Source organism: Paramisgurnus dabryanus, chromosome 22 (genome assembly GCF_030506205.2).
Source record: "Paramisgurnus dabryanus chromosome 22, PD_genome_1.1, whole genome shotgun sequence".
In the NCBI taxonomy this organism is placed as follows: Eukaryota; Metazoa; Chordata; class Actinopteri; order Cypriniformes; family Cobitidae; genus Paramisgurnus; species Paramisgurnus dabryanus.
Window position 1 is genome coordinate 1,463,518 of NC_133358.1, and position 20,537 is coordinate 1,484,054.

General features: G+C 41.7%; 2 long non-coding RNA genes across 2 annotated transcripts; one reads left to right on the plus strand and one right to left on the minus strand.

Moving 5' to 3' along the window:
- Window positions 1-1,476: 1,476 nt before the first annotated feature.
- LOC135777793 (uncharacterized) lies at window positions 1,477-10,702 on the minus strand. The gene is made up of 4 exons (XR_010544344.2): window positions 10,619-10,702; window positions 10,005-10,047; window positions 8,789-8,906; window positions 1,477-1,556 (listed from the first exon to the last, which is right to left on the minus strand). It is a non-coding gene; the product is annotated as an uncharacterized lncRNA (long non-coding RNA).
- Window positions 3,577-7,496, plus strand: LOC135777792 (uncharacterized). Its single transcript, XR_010544342.2, has 4 exons — window positions 3,577-3,773; window positions 3,995-4,098; window positions 6,145-6,216; window positions 6,302-7,496. It is a non-coding gene; the product is annotated as an uncharacterized lncRNA (long non-coding RNA).
- Window positions 10,703-20,537: the final 9,835 nt, after the last annotated feature.

Below are 20,537 nucleotides of genomic sequence, written 5' to 3' on the forward strand. Positions count from 1 at the left end.
TCGCGTCACGTTTGGTATCAGCTCGGGTCGCTTGGAACCCCAACCGAGGTAGTACGAAAAAAAGTATTGGGTATTACGTACTGCACCAAATGGAAAAGCTCCCAAAAGCAAGCTGACCCGACCCAAACTAAACCAAACCGTGGGGTACTATGCAATGGAAAAGCACCATTACAAGCAGCGGACTCTGACATAATATTAGTTGCGTCCATTTAAACCCCTCATTACTCCTGCTCATGTTTAAATGACAGCCCACAGTCTCCACAGACCATCCCCTAAAAGTAATCAGGAGAGTAGAGGTTGAAAGTGGACAAAACTGACGGATTTAAATACCAGGTGTAAACAGAATGTGCCCCTCTCATCCACTTATGTTCCGATAAAAAAAAAAAACTAAATACCAAGTTTAAACAGCCCCAAAAACACAATCTCTTCACCAAAGTGTGTCATTCTGCTTATAAAAGAAATGTGCATGCAGTGAGCAAAGATGTTTCTTATGATGATGACGACTCACCTTCATCGATTTAGTCTTGCATAAGCCATGTGACACGGAACAGGAATTAGCATGAATACTGATAGGAAAGGAAAAAAACTGAAGTTAGTTTCAAGTTAGACAACTGTTCCCATATTTATCAAGTTTCTGAAAGTGCCTTTTTTGTCCTTAGTACTAAGAATTCATGAAATATACTCCTACTTTCAAACTTAAGGATAAAAGCAAGTTGTCAAATTTCTTAAAGCTAAGAATCACTCTTAGAGGCTAATCACACCAAACCCATTTATGGCAGTTGCACGCACCTTTTTTAAACGATGTTCTATGGGCAGGGAGTATTTGCGCACTGTTTATGCGTGCCGAACGCCTTGCGTTTTTTGCCACCAGCCTCAGCACACGCTTTTGAAGGAGCACTGAGAGCGTAAAAGCAGCCAACGTCATTCGCATCTTTCTATTGTCCAATCGAATGGGGGGAGAGGCGGGCCTTACGTTGTGGTGAGGGAAGTTTACAGTTGCTTTGAAGAATCGGACTCCACTCGCTCACTCTCTCCTGCGTGTTTGTGCACCTCTCACCCTCAAACAAGGTCAGAGCAAGCGTCCTCTTTTTAAAGTTTCTGCTAATATGACAGTTAATAGCAAAATAATATCACGCTTCAATATTTGATTGATAAGACAGCTGACTCGTTGGTTGCTAGCAATATGAAAAGTCGCGTCACACTGCTCTTTTTTAAAAAGCGTTTTGGTGTGATTATTTGAGAAAAATAAAACTGAATTCGGGACAAAAATTTAATGGATTTCATAGGGTCCTGCTAGATGCCGCTCCTCCACGGCTTTAAAGAATGATTCTACAGCCCTAGAAATATGACATCAAACATGGAACAGGAAAGGAGATTCCTGTGGCAGACACCCTCTCCAGAAAGACCATAGCAACAAAACATGACAATCTCATCAAAGATATGGACATGTAGATTCACTTAATTATAAAAACTTACCAGTCAGTGACACAAAGCTCCAACAGATCCGTATCGAGGCAGTTTTCAGCAGCTCAGATAGATGATCTTGGATGGATGGCCTGCAAAGAGGAGACAATTTCCCACATACATTATTGACTTTTAAGACAAACTTTCATTGACCATTGAAGATAATAAAATAGTCATATCTGATCTGAGATATGCGCACACGCTGAGAAGTCTAAGCTAAGAGCACGAAATGTTATTCTGGCTAGAAATGTGTAAGCAGATAGAACACATGATCGAAAGATGGAGTACCTGCCTGGTTTAACATAATTCAAATACCAAGGAACCCATGATTCCTAATGAAATACCAATCAGACCGTGGCAGGTATTAGCTTTAGACCTCTTCACCTCGAACAATGAATAAATGGTTAATGTAGATTACTATATCCATTTCTTCCAATTAGATAAACTCAACACTACTATGGCTGCCACTGTCATCAGCAAGCTTAGGGCGCACTCACACTAACCAAACCAAACCGCGCTCGGGTGCGTTTGACCCCCCAAAGCCTGGTTTGTTTGACTAGTGTGATCGCTCTGTTCCGCGCCCGAGCGCGGATTGGTTATTCGCGCCGCGGCTGGGTTGCAGACCCAGGTGAAAAAAAAGTAGTATTTAATGTATTAAAAATATACTTAAAATTTAAGTAATATGTTTTTAGTACATTTGTATTCCCAACGTGCTTATTTAAAGTGTATTAAAAATATGTTAAATAGCTTTTAAATGTATTTCAAAAAAGTGTACTACAAGTACGTTGGTAATAAATATATGCTTAATTACACTTTTTAAAAGTATGCTAAACTCAAGCATACTTTTAATGTATTTCTAAAAAGTGCACTAGAGGTACACTGGTAATAATTATATCTTTAATTACACTTTTTATAAGTATGCTAAACTCAAGCATACTTTTAATTTATTTCTAAAAAGTGCACTAGAGTTAAGCTGGTAATAAATATATGTTTAATTACACTTTTAAAAAGTATGCTAAACTCAAGCATACTTTTAATGTATTTCTAAAAAGTGCACTAGAGGTACACTGGTAATAAATATATCTTTAATTACACTTTTTATAAGTATGCTAAACTCAAGCATACTTTTAATGTATTTCTAAAAAGTACACTAGAGATATGCTGGTAATAATTATATCTTTAATTACACTTTAAAAAAGTATGCTAAACTCAAGCATACATTTAATGTATTTCTAAAAAGTGCACTAGAGGTACACTGGTAATAAATATATCTTTAATTACACTTTTTATAAGTATGCTAAACTCAAGCATACTTTTAATGTATTTCTAAAAAGTATACTAGAGGTACGCTGGTAATAATTATATCTTTAATTACACTTTAAAAAAGTATGCTAAACTCAAGCATACTTTTAATGTATTTCTAAAAAGTGCACTAGAGGTACACTGGTAATAAATATATTTTTAATCACACTTTTTACAAGTATGCTAAACTCAAGCATACTTTTAATGTATTTCTAAAAAGTACACTAGAGGTACGCAGGTAATAATTATATCTTTAATTACACTTTAAAAAAGTATTCTAAACTCAAGCATACTTTTAATGTATTTCTAAAAAGTGCACTAGAGGTACACTGGTAATAAATATATTTTTAATTACACTTTTTATAAGTATGCTAAACTCAAGCATACATTTAACGTATTTCTAAAAAGAGCACTAGAGGTACGCTGGGAAAAAATAAATGTTTAATTACACATTTAAAAAAAAGTATGTTAAACACAAGCATACTTTTACAGAAGTTTTAGTGTATTTAGAAAAAAATATATATTTTTTTAAACATGTACATTAATTTTAATAGGCTAACATTGCAATTTCAACATCATATCATTGAACTTGCATTATATATTGATTTTACAAAGTTAATCCACATAAATTTGTTAGTGTTTATATTCAAACAACACACGTGACGGACCTGACTAAACCTCATTGGTTCTTGGGATTCAGTACGTCACATTGGCTTCCTGATTCAGTTGTTCGATACACAACGTGCGTGGTCGTTGGTAAATGTGGATTAAAAGTTGAAACTAAAACTGTTAAATCATATATAGTGATCATCAGAGGACTTGGCTGAAACAACGCGATTCACATGGATTACTTCGGCGATGTTTTTTATTGCTGTTGCGATTAACCTTTTGAAATGTGAGCAGTTTTTAAGTATCAAGTGGATCTGACATCGAGGGGAAATATACGTTTCTTGGATTTCATTAAAGTACATCGGTTTTTGTTTGAAGATGAATGAGAGAACATGAGGGTAAGTTAAGTGATGACAGATTTTTGCTTTTTATTTTTAGTGAACTATTAAATAAGTAGAACATTTAGTATTACAGTATGTCTTAATTTTAACCCAGCTTCTTAAAGCGTGTATGTTGTGTGGCTTTTGGAACATAACGTTACATTTTTTTTGTGAGTAAAGTTAGGCATTTCATTTCTCTTGTTGAATTTCAGAAATCATAACAGCCTGTCTTTTTTTAGCACAGCGGCATTCAAATTGACCAATCAGAGCCGAGAATATCTAATAAGTCGAAGTAGAGATGAACAGATGAAGATACAGCCCGTAAAAATACTTATTCTTGGTGGTAAGTTTTTAGTTCTACAGTATTTGTATAACATTTAGATAACTTTTACGTTTTTCTAATGCTAATGTTTAAAGAGTAACTAAACCCTAAACCAACTTTTTTAGTTAATGATCTGTAAGAATGATGCTTTATTAGTGTAAGTTTTTTGACATTTGGATATAAAGTGTTTCAATACTACAATATATGTTGTAAAAACGTCTGAGTGCTGCCCTCTTCAGGTTGAACGGTGGCTACTGTCAGGGCTCGAAATTGCGAATATTTTGGTCGCATATGCGACCGAAATTTAATCTGTGCGACCTTAAAATATATTTGGGAGCATTTCTGCGACTGCCCATTTTGTTGTGGTGCGACTTGATTTAGATTGTGATGCTGCGTGCTGCTGTCCCAGGTTCAGTGTTCTCTCCAACGTTACATAACCAATCAAATTTCACCATTAAGTTCTTACGTTTAATGAAGACCGCAGATTGGCTAATATGAGCGTCAGTCATTCCTTGTTGCCGTGCTACGTTGGTACGTAAAGCGCGAAAATAAGACGCACCGCGAGCATGACGAGAACAAGCCGACTACAGCCAATGTTACTACTGTAATTAATGACGACGATCCGGATTCAAATGCGACTCCACCACCGGAAAATAAGACTTGACGTTAAACCTTTCAGAGAGATTGGCTTAAAAATTTCGAGTGTCTCCTCTATGAAAATGGCTCGATGTAACTTACTTTGCTTACTGTAAATCCTGTAAAACGGCGTTGGTGGCGGAATCAAAACATTTTAAGCGACAGACCTTGCTTAAACATGGCGAAAGTGCCAAAAACACAAATAGTGTCATGACAAATGTGTTCATTATTGATGGAGACACCGACCTGTCTGTCAAAGAGTGTTTGATAGTGTATGTGCGCATGCGCTGGTGAATGGACATCCGACAAACATCCTTGTGGTCCATGTTGATGTGGAACACGACAATGTTGATGGTATGTTTTTATAAAAAAATATATTTTTAAAAACATATTTAGTAGTAATAGCATCCTGGTAATGCAGTTATCAATACCAATATTAGCCTTCTATATTAAGCCTTCTATATTAAGGTCACTTTTGTAAATGTCCCAATTAATCAGTGTTTTACGTGTTTGCTAGATTTTCTATTGTAATCTTAATCATTTTACCTGTACTCTGTAATTGGTAAATTATTATTGCTATACTATTTCAAAAGCAGTTGGGTATTAATTTAGGAATCTATGCAGTAAAAAAAATAAAATAAAAGACCAAATTTAAATGCTGGCCATAGGATATGTAAAGCCTGGTGGTTGCATTTTATTTTAATAAAATAAATCTATTAACATATACATTGTAGTTGTGGTGCTTTTTAATTTTTGGATGGATGCGCCTAAATTTTTGCTGGTGCTCCTAACTCTTTAAAGTTGTGAGCACCAGTGCTACCAAAAAAAAGTTAATTTTGAGCCCTGTACTGCACTTGAATTTTCCTATTGGATGTTGGACCGGACACTTTTAGACAACATTACAAAGACAATAATATATTACTAACGTGATTAGCCTGCTGGACGGATTGTAAAAAACAGCACAATGTAAGCACTGCTAGTACAGGCTAGCTGAATATATCTTAATGATTACAGAGATAAGACAACACATAAAACTTGCAACCTTTCTCAGTTTGCACATCTGGACAATTCTTCACACATCATAGGTTGTAAATTTGGGTAAATCCAGCAAACAAGTAATTTTAGCGATTCTGCTGTCACTCTGCTTTAAATCTCCCTCATCAGAAACTTAAGAGCAGCCTTGAGTCAATTGTGGAAGTTAAGCGTGCATAGAGTCCATTGGCATGACTTCTGATTTCCTTAAATCTCCTTAAACAGAGGTGAACTTTTCTTGTAAGCAAGACCACAATAGACATGTCAATGGAAAATGCCCTTGGTTAAAATAAAACACAATTATCAAAGTAAAGAATATCCTGTAATACACACAGGTTGCATTATATCAGTGTCACTGAGTTAAGCCTCCTATAACCCTTTGTTCAATGTAACTTGTAGAGTGCCATGTAGCGACGGATCAAACGGACACTCGTGTCAAGCTTGATGAGGACACAGTCAAAGCTTTAAAAGGTAAACTGAGAAGTTATCAAAATTCTAATGCATATGTTCATTAATTATTGGTTAATTTTGTATATATTCTGTTTCCTTTTCACAGACCTTGTGATTAAGTCTTCAGTGTCTGAATGGCAAGAAGAAGTGACCCTCCACTTAAACGTGACATTTAAACTGCTCTGTGTTTTGGTTCAGCCATTTGTAGGTTTATCTCGAGTTAGTTCAAATGCACTTCTGCATTTGTCCAGTAACTTTTTGTTTAGAGAATTACATCATTATGATTATATAATTATTCAATGGTTGCATATTCATAGTGTACTTTTCATATTCATGTATTAATGTTCCACAATTTGATAAAAGTAGCTCATTGCATTTCACTGATCTTTGTTTTATATTGTAAAATCATTTCAATAGCAGTAAATACATACTTAGTTGTTTCTTTAACATTTAATTAGTTGTTAAAGATGGAAGAAACCGGTTCGTATGTATGAATACAGAATAGGTATCATTTTAGAATGAGTTAAAACATGTTTTGGTGGCAAACATGCAGGTAAAATAGTACATGTATAACATTCTAATAGTAAACTTGACTGTAATTCAAATGTCACATACAGTACATTAGAAATTATTTATTTTATGTATACAAATGTGTGGGCAATATATTATTATTTCATTTTGTATGCTATATTATTTATGTAATATTATTATATCTGAAATTATTAAATTACATTTATAAATGTTTAAAAGGTGGGTTCAAATGTGCTTCAAGTTGTAACTGAATACAATTTTAGAAAATAGCACAGTTGAGTACACTTAGATTGTCTTAAGTTTGTCTTAACAAGTACTAAATACTACTTTTTAGTATATTAAGCACAATTTACTGCACGAAAATAAAGAGCTTTTGGTACCTTAAGGTTGTGAACTTAAAGTGTATTTTAGTGAACTTTTTCACCTGGGAATACATTTGGTATATTATTTTAACATACTACTAGTATATTTTAAAGTAGATTCGTAAATGTTTAAAGGTGGGTTCAAGTTGTAATTAAAGATATTTTTTAAATACAGACCTAGTATGTTAAAATTACATTTTAGTTCAACTTCATGGTGTCTCAAAAAAGCACAGTTGAGTACACTAAGATGGTTTTAAGTTCATCTTAAAAAGTACTTAATACTACTTTTTAGTATACTAAGTTCAAAATTAGTGTGTGAAAATAGAGCACTTTTAGTATAATGTGGAAAGTGTACTTAAATAGTGTATTTTAGTGAACTTGTTTCACCTGGGAATACATTTGGAATATTATTTTAACATACCATTAGTATACTTTAAAATATATTAAAAAATGCTTAAAAGTGGGTTCAAGTGTACTTCAAGTTATAATGAAATATATATTTTTAAATACAGACATAGTATGTTAAAAATACATTTTAGTTCAACTTCATGGTGTCTCAAAATAGCACAGTTGAGTACACTAAGATGGTATTAAGTTCATCTTAAGAAGTATTAAATACTACTTTTTAGTATACTAAGTTCAAAATTAGTGTGCGAAAATAGAGCACTTTTAGTATAATGTGGAAAGTGTACTTAAATAGTGTATTTTAGTGAACTTTTTTCACCTGGGAATACATTTGGAATATTATTTTAACATACCATTAGTATACTTTAAAGTATATTTAAAAAAGCTTAAAGGTGGGTTGAAGTGTACTTCAAGTTATAATTAAATATATTTTTTTTAAATACAGACCTAGTATGTTAAAAATACATTTTAGTTCAACTTCATGGTGTCTCAAAATAGCACAGTTGAGTACACTAAGATGGTATTAAGTTCATCTTAAGAAGTACTAAATACTACTTTTTAGTATACTAAGTTCAAAATTAGTGTGCGAAAATAGAGCACTTTTAGTATATTGTGGAAAAGTGTACTAAGTGTACTTAAATAAAGTGTATTTTAGTGCACTTTTTTTTCACCTGGGGAGGTGGGCCGGAGCGCGGTTCACTTGGGCTCAGGCGCGGAAGGCTGTGGTGTGAGCACATTCGCGCCTGAGCGCGATTCAAAAGGTGAAGACGTCAGTTGCGCGACCACTCACATTCATCTGCCTCCGTAAAAACGTTTTGATGCGCGCCGCGGGGTTACGTGAATGTCCGAGCTGCGCACGTGACAGATGAACTAAGCAATGTGATGACATGTGAGAGGGCTGTCTGTAACCGCGCACCAAACGACTCCGAAAAAAAAACACAGACTTACCAATATGGTGGGTTCCAGTGTTAAGAGAGAGCTTTACTTCCTGCTTTTTTCAAAACAATCGTATCTTAATGACGAAAGCGCGCCCGGACTCGGATCGATACAAGTACAGTGTGAGTGCGTGCATCTGGGGGAGTAGGGAGGGGTGACAATTGCGCTGGGGCTTGGTTTGGTTTGGATAATGTGAGTGCGCCCTAAGTCACTTTCGCGAGACATGGCATACCAGTGAAATTAAAAGGTCCACAATATCAACACAAAGAGTTTGAAGACTTTGCAAAAACATTAAGTTTCACACACATTGGCCCACATGACTGATCCCTATCTCATTTTGGTAGAGTATAGGAACACACCTGTTGACAACCTCTTCATGTCTCCAGCCCAGCTCCTCATGAGTCGCAGACTGTGATCCATACTGCCAACCACAAACCAGCAGCTCCTACCTGAGATTGTCAGTTTCACAGAGACATGCTACAATGGAGTAAACAGCATCAGAAAAAGTATTATTACCGTAGTTATACGAGCAAGTTTTGTGGTACAAAATAAAACGTAGCGCTTTTCTAAGCAGATTTTAAAAGAGGAACTATATTTTATGGCGGAATAGCACTTTTGGGAGTACTTTGACTCGGCGCAGTAACACCCTCCCTCTCCCATTATGAGAGGGAGAAGGGGAGCAGATTTTTCAGGCGAGTCCAAGTACTCCCAAAAGTGCTATTCCGCCATAAAATATAGTTCCTCTTTTAAATCCGCTTAGAAAAGCGCTACGTTTTATTTTGTGCCACCAAACTGGCTCGTATAACTACTCGTCTTAAATAGGAAAACCGATGATGTGTTTGGTCACTTCTAACTTTATGTCTGTTTGGTACCATTGAATGAATGAGGCTAAGCTAAATGCCATCGAAGTGTCGCAGCGCGCCCCAGCGATTACGTGCACGCACTAAGATGATACAGGGATGTATCAACTCTTCTTAGTTAAGGTAATAACATAGTTTAATATGGAAAATGGATAGACTATTCCTTTAAGTATTCATACCACTTTCATTCAAAGTGTCTGTTATTTCTTTCAAACGAATGGCGATGTAATAATCACATCAGTACTAAAAGCTAAATTTGTACTTACTCTAAGTCTCCTTATTTGCACTACAAAAAATGAAGAACAAGAAAGAAGCAATAATAAGAGAAGTGCTTAGGATACCATAATTCATATCTACACTGTACTAGTTTTTCTTACCCCATAACAAGTATGTTTACTGCTGTAACTGTAGATGTTTTACTGGCTCCTAAAGGATTATCTTATAGTTGTCTTTGCTTTATATATCTCTATGATTTTATTGCTATAAAAAAGAAAGCAGACATATAGCCAGTGTCACTGTTTGATTTGTATGAATGAGCTGTGTTTTGACCTCGAGCAAACTGTACATAAAGTCAAAGTGAGATATGACTATTTAATTAGTTATAACTATTTTATTTATCATTGCATTGAAGAGACCAACATGCTATTTCACTTTTGAGCACTTGACTTGAGTCTGATTCTGGTGGCTGTGAAAATATGAACAAAGTAATACTTACTCTTTAGCCAATAGAAAACATCAAGACACACCAAGAAAAGGATCTGAAAGAAGTAACAATAAATATACAACAGTTATTTATTCAGAATGGCCTTTAACATTTTAAAGTAGAGTAGTTAATGTAATTTTGATAGGGAGCTGAACAAAGCACACATACATTGCAATACATGGAGTAAACTTGCGATATAATAATTTGTTTAATACACTTTTCACAACACGTTTTTATAAAAGATATAAAACAAATATCCACTAACGTTAACTGTTAGCTCACAGCTGTGCCACGAGCTCAATCAGGCTAGCCGTAAACTGAAAAAAGCCCACACTACAATACTTGGAGTAAACTTGCATTATAATTAACTAAACAATTTAAAATACATTTAAAAACAAGCATAACACGATTATATAGAAGATATAAAGACAAATAAAAGATTTCCATTAGCTCACACCTGCGCGACGAGCTCAGTCAAGCTGACAGCGCTCGAGCTAACATTAGCCTACTAAACGATAAACATTCAAATTGATGATTTATTAGTCGTATCGACATATACTGACAACTGAATTAACATCCCTGTGAACTAATTTCAATAAAGTAACAACGAATTTAAGGAAACTTACCCCAGAATCGACCACAAAACAGAAACACTTGTCTGAGGAGAAAATCGGTAAATCCCCAACGCACGTCTCCGGTTGAATAATCACGTGATCACAAAGCACGAGACGGACGCGCGCCTCGGCCAATAATATCATATTAAAAGAAAATAAAGATATTTGTTAAAAGATGAAAATTAAGTGCTTCTGTCAGTGCTGTACAGGACCAAAATGACCTGTTTAGAGCACATATAACATATTTATTTAATTAAAATAAACAGAAATATTAGACTTTAAACAAAGCATGTGTTTCATTATCGTTCAATGTGCTCAGTATTTATTGTTTCTACGTATACATTCATGCATATTTTGTCAGGATTATTATTTAATGGAGACACGTTGAAAAGTGGTCCGAAAAAGACGTCTAATTTTAGGCTAAATTTGGACTGAATTAGACGGACCAAACAAAGACCAGTTTTCAACGTCTTTTTTTGGACTAAATGAAGGTCATGACGGGCCGACGTGATTTAGCCCAAAAAACAACGTCTAAATGACGTCTTGTGCTGGGTGGGATGTTTGACAATCCACTTCAAAAATCGTTAGTATGCCATATTTAAATCTTGCCTGCCTTGGATCGTTTTCTGCTTACTTGAATTTACTTGAGTTTTGTGTAATTGTAAGTTTACCCTGCTGGAAAAAACAGCTAATACCAGCTTAAGCTGGTAGCTGGTTTAAGCTGGTCCAAGCTGGGGAATAGATGGTCCAAGCTGGTCATTAGCTGGTCCACCAGCTCAGCCAAGCTGGTCCACCAGCTCGACCAGGTCCCCACCAGCTCAGCAAGCTGGTCCACCAGCTCAGCAAGCTGGTCCACCAGCTCGACCAGGTCCCCACCAGCTCAGCAAGCTGGTCCATGTCCCCACCATATATAATAATATTTAAAAAAAAAAAATAGTTGATCCTGGATCAACGTTTTAATCAAAGATACCCCAAGCTACCCTTAACTCAAACCCTAAACATTTTAAGCCCTCAAATTAGTCTAAAATAATAGTTTGAGGAGTATTTCTTAAAAGCCCCTAACCCAATCCTAAACCAAAATCTAACATGCACAATAATCTTATGCCTGCAATCTGATTGGTTGATGAAAATGTTGATCCCGGACCAACAATGGTTTTGATCCAGGATCACATCTTACTTGGTGAAATCACGTCCACCATATAGAAAATATGTATATATAGCCATAGGTCAAAACATAAAACATGCAGAATAAACAGGCAACTTTTATATGTTACTGGTATGATATGTATTGATATGTATTGTGGTCCACCAGCTCAGCAAGCTGGTCCATGTCCCCACCATATATAATAGGTCGCCATGATTTTACCAAGTAAGTGATCCCGGATTCAAGACATCAACAAAAGGAAAAAAGTTTAAAAAAAGTCAAGACAGCAACAAAAAATAAGTTCAATAACTGTAACTTATTTCTGTTTGCTCTGCTACACTGTAAAACCTAACAGTGTAACTCACTAAACTAAATGAGTTTATTTAACTTATTGTTTTTTAAAAAGTTAATTTCACCGAATAAGTACTACATAAAAAATTAACTTAAACTGAATACTGAATACCAGAATCACACATTCTCCCTCACACACACCTGAAGTAAATAATGGCTTTAAAGGGCGTGTTGCAGGTTAACCACCACTGTTGATTAATGGGTACATAAATCACTCAAGATAGGTATATCATTTTTAAAATGTCTCAAAAAAGGTCTTAAAGACCCTTTTTTTAATGTTTTTGGTATTAACGTTTTTTTTTTAAGCAATTCGGCGATGACGTCACGTTGGGTAGAAGTAGATGAAAGCCTCAGCCAGAGCCATAGAAATAGATGAGACATTTATTGCCGTTTTATTAATACTTACGTTTATAATATGGAAATCATATATACATAATAGGAAATATATAATGTGGTATACTGCAAAGTTACCATGCTAATTATTATTTATGATATATGTGGAGATAAATAAAACTTGCAAATCTGCTGATTCAATCCATTCATGTCCTGACCACCAGGCTAGAGAGTTTTAAACATCCTTAATCCACACTTACTAGTCTATCATATAATATCTAAAATATATTTTTATGTGAAATAAAAGGAAGTTTTGTTATATTGTTTATGCGATCATAACGAATCACACGATCATTTTATACACAGAAGCAGCGGTCAGCAGCTGCAGCGGGCTTGAATCCAACCGCATACTGCAATAAACAGGCGTTCGGCGGCTTTTTACATCAAAGGATGACAGGCTAGAAACCAATCACTGATCCCCGTATTTTTATAAATCCTGGACATGATTGGACCGGCCGAACGGGTTGAGCACTTTTATATTTGTTGAGCAGAGAGGCTGCATAGTTTGACCAGCGGGCTGCGGGAACCGGCCGCACATCAGACCTACAGACGGTGTTGCTAATATAACTCCCAATGTATAACTATTATCAGACCGGCCAACCGGGAAAGTCCCGACTGAAACTCCGCTACTGGCTGTAGGGAAATGTGTGCGTTTTGATCGGTGTTCGAGGCTCTTACCTCGCGACCAGATGTGACGACGTGACGCCTCACTCAGCTTCCAGGATTTGAGTCATGCTGCCTGAATTCGTTTGTGCTGAAGATCGCATACACCCATTTCAGCAGGATTATGGTCCCCCTCAAACCAGCATGCACAAGTATGTTAATTGTTTGTTTACTTTCTACACGAAGTTATGCTAAGGCTATCTGGCTTTCTGCCTATCTCTCTATACTAGCCCATCTATCTGTCTGTCTGTCTGTCTATCTATCTATCTGTCTATCTATCTATCTGTCGTTCTGTCTATCTAGTCTATCTATCTAGTCTATCTATATCTATGTATTTATCTATAATTTGCATTGATATAATCTGAATATTGTACTTTACTCATCTCTCTAGTCACTCTCAATGCTCTTAAGGCAAATTCTCTCCCCAACGTGACGTCATGCAGTGCGTTGAAGGGGAAAGGAGAATCCTTGCAAACCGCTGTACTTTTTCGTTTTTTATTCCGTTTTATGATAACCAACAACATAAAATACAATGGATAACGTCTCGGTTACGTATGTAACCCTCGTTCCCTGAAGGAGGGAACGGAGACGTCACGTCGTGACCGACGAATTGGGAACTCGCTTAGAGAGACCAATCTGCTTCGAATACTACTAAAACGCCAATGAACTTGGCATTGAGATATTTGCATAATGCTGGCGCCGCCCCGCCAGGTGCGTATATAAGCAGCAGGTGCAAATAGGGAAATTAGCTTCTTTTTCGCTGAGAAAGCCGGAAAGTGTGACCGGCCGATAAACAGCAGGGAGCAGCCCTGTGGCGACGGGACGTGACGTCTCCGTTCCCTCCTTCAGGGAACGAGGGTTACATACGTAACCGAGACGTTCCCTTTCAGTCGGTCACTACGACGTCACGTCGTGACCGACGAATTGGGAATCCCTACCAAAACGCCACTGAGGGCTGACCTCTTCCAGTGTCTGCGTAAAGCCCTCCGGTTCCACTTAAGGATAAGGAGAATTAGGTTTTAAGGCAGAAGGCCGGGCACTAGATGTTCCTTTAACCCCACAGTAGTGCTAGCGACTGGGAAGCGCCCTATCTGAGCGGTATAGGGACGCTGCGGAAGCCACCGCCCTGTTAAGGGCTATTGGTGGGCGAAAGTCAACCGTAGTTGAGGTATAAATGACAGCCGTGGCTGTGTAAGCAAAGCAGTGCTCTGCTGAGGGAAACGTGGGCTAGTAGGATTAACCCCACGAAAAATACTCACAAAGGAACCCGATGGGACGCAATGTGGATGCCCGAGCCAAACACATAGGTTCGCGAGGATGCAGCTAGTGAGAGGCTGGCAGCGGATGCTCCGCAACATCAGGCTGCCAAGGCAGCGGAGGAGACAAAACAAAGTACTACGCATTTTTGTCCTGAAGGCCTTCCATACTGACAGTTATTGTGTAGCGTCAGTCGGAGGCTGCAAGCCGACCTGCGAGCCTGTTCTCTGTGCTTCCCCTAGCGAGGAAAGAACACGAGAGGAGACAGGCTCGACACGAACACTGTAAAATCTAGTGAACGTATTAGGTGTCGCCCAACCAGCAGCTCTGCAGATGTCTGTTAGCGAGGAACCACGAGCGAGTGCCCAAGATGAGGCAACACTCCGTGTGGAGTGCGCTCTCAGATTAAATGGACAAGGAATGCCCTGCAGATTATAAGCAAGGGCGATAGTATCGACTATCCAATGAGACATCCTCTGCTTAGTGACAGCTTTCCCTCTCTGCTGACCACCGTAACAAACAAAGAGCTGATCTGAGGTCCTAAGGCTTTGTGTGCGATCCACGTAGATGCGTAGCGCTCGTACGGGGCATAATAAAGCCATGGTTGGGTCTGCCGCCTCCGCGGGCAAAGCTTGCAAGCTCACCACTTGATCTCTGAAGGGAGTGGTGGGAACTTTGGGCACGTAGCCTGGTCTGGGTCTCAATGTAACACTCGAGACAGCAGGGCCAAACTGAAGGCACGAATCGTCGATAGAGAATGCATGAAGGTCACCTACCCTCTTAACAGAGGCCAATGCGAGTAGGGTCAGAGTTTTCATTGATAAAAACTTCAGACTCGCAGACTGCAAAGGCTCGAATGGGTTCTCCCGCAGGGCTTTCAGCACCATGGACAGGTCCCAAGGAGGAATAGAGGGAGGGCGCGAGGGGTTTAGCCTACGAGCGCCTTTCTAAAAACCTAATAACTAAGTCGTGCTGGCCGACTGATCTGCCATTAATAAGTGAGTGATGAGCAGAAATAGCAGCGATATCAACTTTAATGGTGGAGGGTGACAGCCTACCATCTAACCGGTGTTGAAGGTATGAAAGCACAATATTAATGGGGCATTCTCGGGGGTCCTCGCGTTGCGAAGAGCACCAATCGACGAAAAGGTTCCATTTAAGCGCGTAAGCCCGTCTTGTGGACGGAGCTCGAGCCGCGGCGATGGTGTTAGATATCGCTTGCGATAAATCACCTAAACCTTGTGCGCGCTCAACGACCACACGTGGAGATCCCACAGGTCGGGGCGCGGGTGCCATAATGTGCCCCCTCCTTGAGAAAGAAGGTCCTTCCTCAGGGGAATCCGCCAGGGAGGGGCTGTCGCGAGGAGCATTAGTTCTGGAAACCAATTCCTGGTCGTCCAGTAAGGAGCGACCAGTAGAAGGCTCTCCTCGTCCTGCCTGACTTTGCACAGCGTCTGTGCGATTAAACTCACTGGTGGAAACGCGTATTTGCGCATCCCCCGCGGCCAGCTGTGTGTCAGCGCATCCACGCCGAGGCTGCCCTCGGTTAGTGAATAAAACAGCCGACAGTGGGTATCGTCCGGGGACGCAAATAGATCTTTCTGCGCACGACCGAACTTCCTCCAAATTAGCTGTACCGTCTGGGGGTGGAGTCGCCATTCTCCGGGGCGCGCAGCTCGGGAAAGCGCGTCTGCCGCTGTATTGAGTGAACCCGGAATGTGAATGGCACGAAGGGACCTCAGATGCTTCTGACTCCAAAGGAGGAGATGACGGGCGAGATGCGACATGTGACGAGAGCGCAAACCGCCTTGACGGTTGATATACGCAACGGTCGCAGTGTTGTCGGTGCGTACTAGTACATCCTTCCCTCGCAGCTCCGTAGCAAAGCGTACGAGTCCCAGATATACAGCCCACAACTCGCGGCAATTGATATGCCAGTGCAGCTGGGGTGCTGTCCACACCCCCGAAGCTGCAAGCCCGTTGTACGTGGCTCCCCACCCCGTGTTGGATGCATCTGTGTGTACAACAGCATGCCAATAAATCTGTCTCATGGAAACCCCTGCTCTCAGAAACGCAGGGTCTAACCACGGGGTGAATGTTAGACGACACGCAGGTGTAATGGTTACACGGTGAATGCCGGCGCGCCACGCTCTCCTCGGGACTCGATCGTGAAGCCAACGCTGAAGCGGTCTCATATGGAGCAGCCCGAGCGGTGTCACGGCCGCGGCTGCTGCCATATTTCCCAGGAGCTTCTGAAATTGTTTCAGAGGGACCGCGTTCTTCCCTCGGAAAGAACCAAGGCAAGTCAGAATTGATTGGACGCGCGCTTCTGTTAAACGTGCCGATAAATCGATCGAGTCCAGTTCCATCCCGAGAAAAGAGATCCTCTGCGTGGGACAAAGTTTGCTCTTTTCCCAGTTGACCCGAAGACCCAGACGGGCGAGATGCCGAAGTGTTAAGTCTCTGTGCTCGCAAAGCGTCCGCCGAGAATGCGCTATTATAAGCCAATCGTCGAGGTAAGCCAAAATGCGAACACCGCTCTCTCTCAGGGGCTTTAACGCCGCTTCCACTACTTTCGTGAATACACGGGGAGAGAGAGACAGCCCGAACGGTAGTACTTTGTACTGGTATGCCCGCCCCTCGAACGCAAAGCGCAGAAACGGTCTGTGGCGAGGGAGAATGGACACATGAAAGTACGCGTCTTTCAGATCTATTGCTGCAAACCAATCCTGGGGCCGTATTGACTGAAATATCAGTTTCGGCGTTATCATTCTGAAGGATCGTCTTTGGAGAGATCGGTTCAGAACGCGCAAATCCAAGATCGGCCGTAACCCACCGCCCTTCTTTGGAACTATGAAATACGGGCTGTAAAACCCTGAGCTCATCTCGGTTGGAGGGACCGGTTCGATCGCGTCCTTCGCCAGGAGGACATCGAGTTCTGCACGCAGTACATGTGCATCGGACGCTTTCACTGTAGTGAAACGAATGCCCAAGAATTTGGGTGTGTGCCGGTTGAATTGAATTTCGTAACCGAGGCGGATCGTGCGTAATACCCATCGGGACGGGCTGGTAAGCTGAAGCCAAGCTTCCAGAGACCGTGCGAGGGGAATTAACGGCACAACCGGAGAGCTCGCGGTGGGGCAGACGAGCGGAACAGGTGAGACTGCCGGTGCGCGCGCCGTAAGAGCGCACGCAGCTACAGTGTGTGTGCGTGTTGTGACACTGACCTGAGACCGCTGAGGGAGCTGGTGGTCCGGTCTCCGCAGTGGAGAGCTCGGACTCCTCAGAGACCCCGCTGGCGATGGAGGAGAGGGAGGATGAGCAGATGAATGCCCGCTCACATCTCTCTCGATCCTCTGGAGACCTGGAGAAGGAATAGGAATGCACTCTTTTTGTGGTTTTGTGGGTGCCGGCTGAGAAGCCGGCGGAACAGAAACAAAACGAAACCAAAGATTTTCCACCCGGCCCTCCTCCGGGGGAAGGAGTGGTGCGTTCACCGTCTCCCGAAGAGTGATCCCATCCGAATCCAGGTCGCCCGTCTCAGGGCCGCTTAGATCCCCGTCTGCGACCACGGGAAGCGGATTGAGCGGGCGGGGCGTGCTGTCGACGGCTGTTCCCCCTCCGTTGTCTGGATGATTTCCTAGGGGGGGGGGCGGAGGCAGCCGCCACAGGGCGCCCTCGGCGAGGAGCAGACTGGGCAGCCGGTGCTGGTGGACGAGAGGCAGGCCTCTTGCGCCGGGGCATGATCTTGGAGATCGCTTCAGTCTGCTTCTGAGCGGCGGTGAATTGCTGCGCAAAAGACTCCAGCGACTCGCCGAATAGGCCAGTCTGTGACACTGGAGCGTCCAGGAACTTGTTCTTGTCCGCTTCCGTCATGTCAGCCAGACACAACCATAGGTGGCGTTCTTGGACCACGAGTGTAGACATCGCACGACCAATCGCCTGCGCCGTCACCTTCGTAGCGCGGAGAGCCAAATCAGTGGCAGCCCGCAGCTCCGAGAAGACGGGTGAGTCGTGTCCTCCCTCATGCAGATCTCGTAAGGCCTTCGCTTGATGGACCTGCAGCAAAGCCATTGCATGCAGAGCCGAAGCCGCCTCTCCACAAGCCTGATGGGCAGCGCCCGTTAAACCGGACGACTGTCTACAAGCCCGAGAGGGAAGGGTTGGGCGGTCCTTCCAGGAGGCAGCGGTGGTCGGACACAGCTGCATCGCGACGCCTCGCTCCACAGGGGGGATCCCCGTATAACCCTTAGCGGCTCCGTTGGTGAGGGAGGTGAGGGGGAGGGCTGAATCGGCCGTAACCAGGTAGAATACGGCGACTTCCAAGTCCGTGACAGCTCCTCGTGCACCTCGGGGAAGAAAGGTACTGGTGGAGAGGGCTGTGAAGCCCGGGCAGCTCCGAAGAACCAATCATCCAGGCGGGACGGTTCGGGCTGAGGGGGGTTAACCCACTCCAACCCTACGGTCTCCGCCGCTCGAGAGAGCACAGCCACCATCTCCGGGTCAAACTCCGGCGTCACGACCCGACCAGAGGGAGGAAGAACGTCGGAGTCAGCTTCGGAAAGAGGGGCTCCACCCTCGGGTGTTGCGGTCGAAGCGGGTCCAGAGGGAGGCGCAACGGATTCTACAGCGCTCGTAGAACACGAGGCTGCAGTCTCCATAGGCACCTCTACCGGCTGAGGACGGGAAGGCTGAGAGCCGGAGGACGAATCCCCCGACCGGCTCAGCACAGTTAGACGCAGATCGTCCTTAGAGAGCTTCGCGGCCGCTCCAGTGGCGGCGGTCAGAACTCACCGGACGCGGACGCCGTTCCCGTAGAAACGACAACCGCCTGCGTAAATCCAGCAGGGACATCTCCTCGCAATGAGAACATGCACCCCCAGCGAACGCAGCCTCCGCATGCTCGATGCCCAAGCATGAAAGACAGCGCTCGTGACCGTCCTTTGGACCCATGTACTTGCCGCATCCAAGAACACACGGACGAAAAGCCATCCTGAAAAGGACGCTGATCTCCGGATATACGAGAGAGTGGCTGCCTTTAACAAGGCACAAAGCTCTCCGTATCACTCTTTTAGGGAAATTCACTCTTAGATGCTCAGTTGATGATGCGCACAGGGATCAGCAACGCACTCACTAATAACTCAAAACAAAAAAGATGCAGAGTAGTGGAAAACTGCGGCGTCCGCTGTGGTACTGCTTGTCCAACCAACTTCAGCAATCGTTTCCCACCAGAGCAGAGAGTAGCTTCTCAGTAGCAGATACTGCCGGCTTTCGAAGCGATAAAAAGCTAATTTCCCTATTTGCACCTGCTGCTTATATACGCACCTGGCGGGGCGGCGCCAGCATTATGCAAATATCTCAATGCCAAGTTCATTGGCGTTTTAGTAGTATTCGAAGCAGATTGGTCTCTCTAAGCGAGTTCCCAATTCGTCGGTCACGACGTGACGTCGTAGTGACCGACTGAAAGGGAACAATTTAAATGTTTATTATCAACAAGCAAATTGCCCAAATTCGTGGAAAAATTTTACCTGCAAAACGCACTTTAATTTTGACACGCGCCCCTCCCCCACATCTCACACGGAGTTTCACAGAGCAACAGCAGCCAGGACACAGACAGCTAAAAGGTAACACTTTCAACTTTTTTTAAAGCATCTTTAAACTTTAAAAACATGTTACCACGTTTATTCATTCATTTATTTTGTTGTGATTACACCACAGTTCTGTAAGTGAAAAATTAATTCATTTTTGTGTGTTTCTCTCTCAGTAAGGGGTAACGTTAACTGACTGTCTGTTTGTTCTCAACCAAACAATCATTCAAGACCTTTTAAAGGTAACGTTACCACATTTATTCATTCATTTATTTTGTTGTGATTACACCACAGTTATGTAAGTGAAAAATTAATTCATATTTGTGTGTTTTCTCACAGGTAAGTACGAACGCGTCTTTACAATTGAGGAGGCTGACTGACTTTCATCTACCAACCGTCATTAACACAACAAAAACTAAAGAAATGTTACTACAAGTGGACCTATTTATTTACTCATCATGCTGTAAGTACACCACAGTTTTGTCAGTGAAAATATAATATTTGAGTTTTCTTACTGCTTGGCGTTGACAAATGT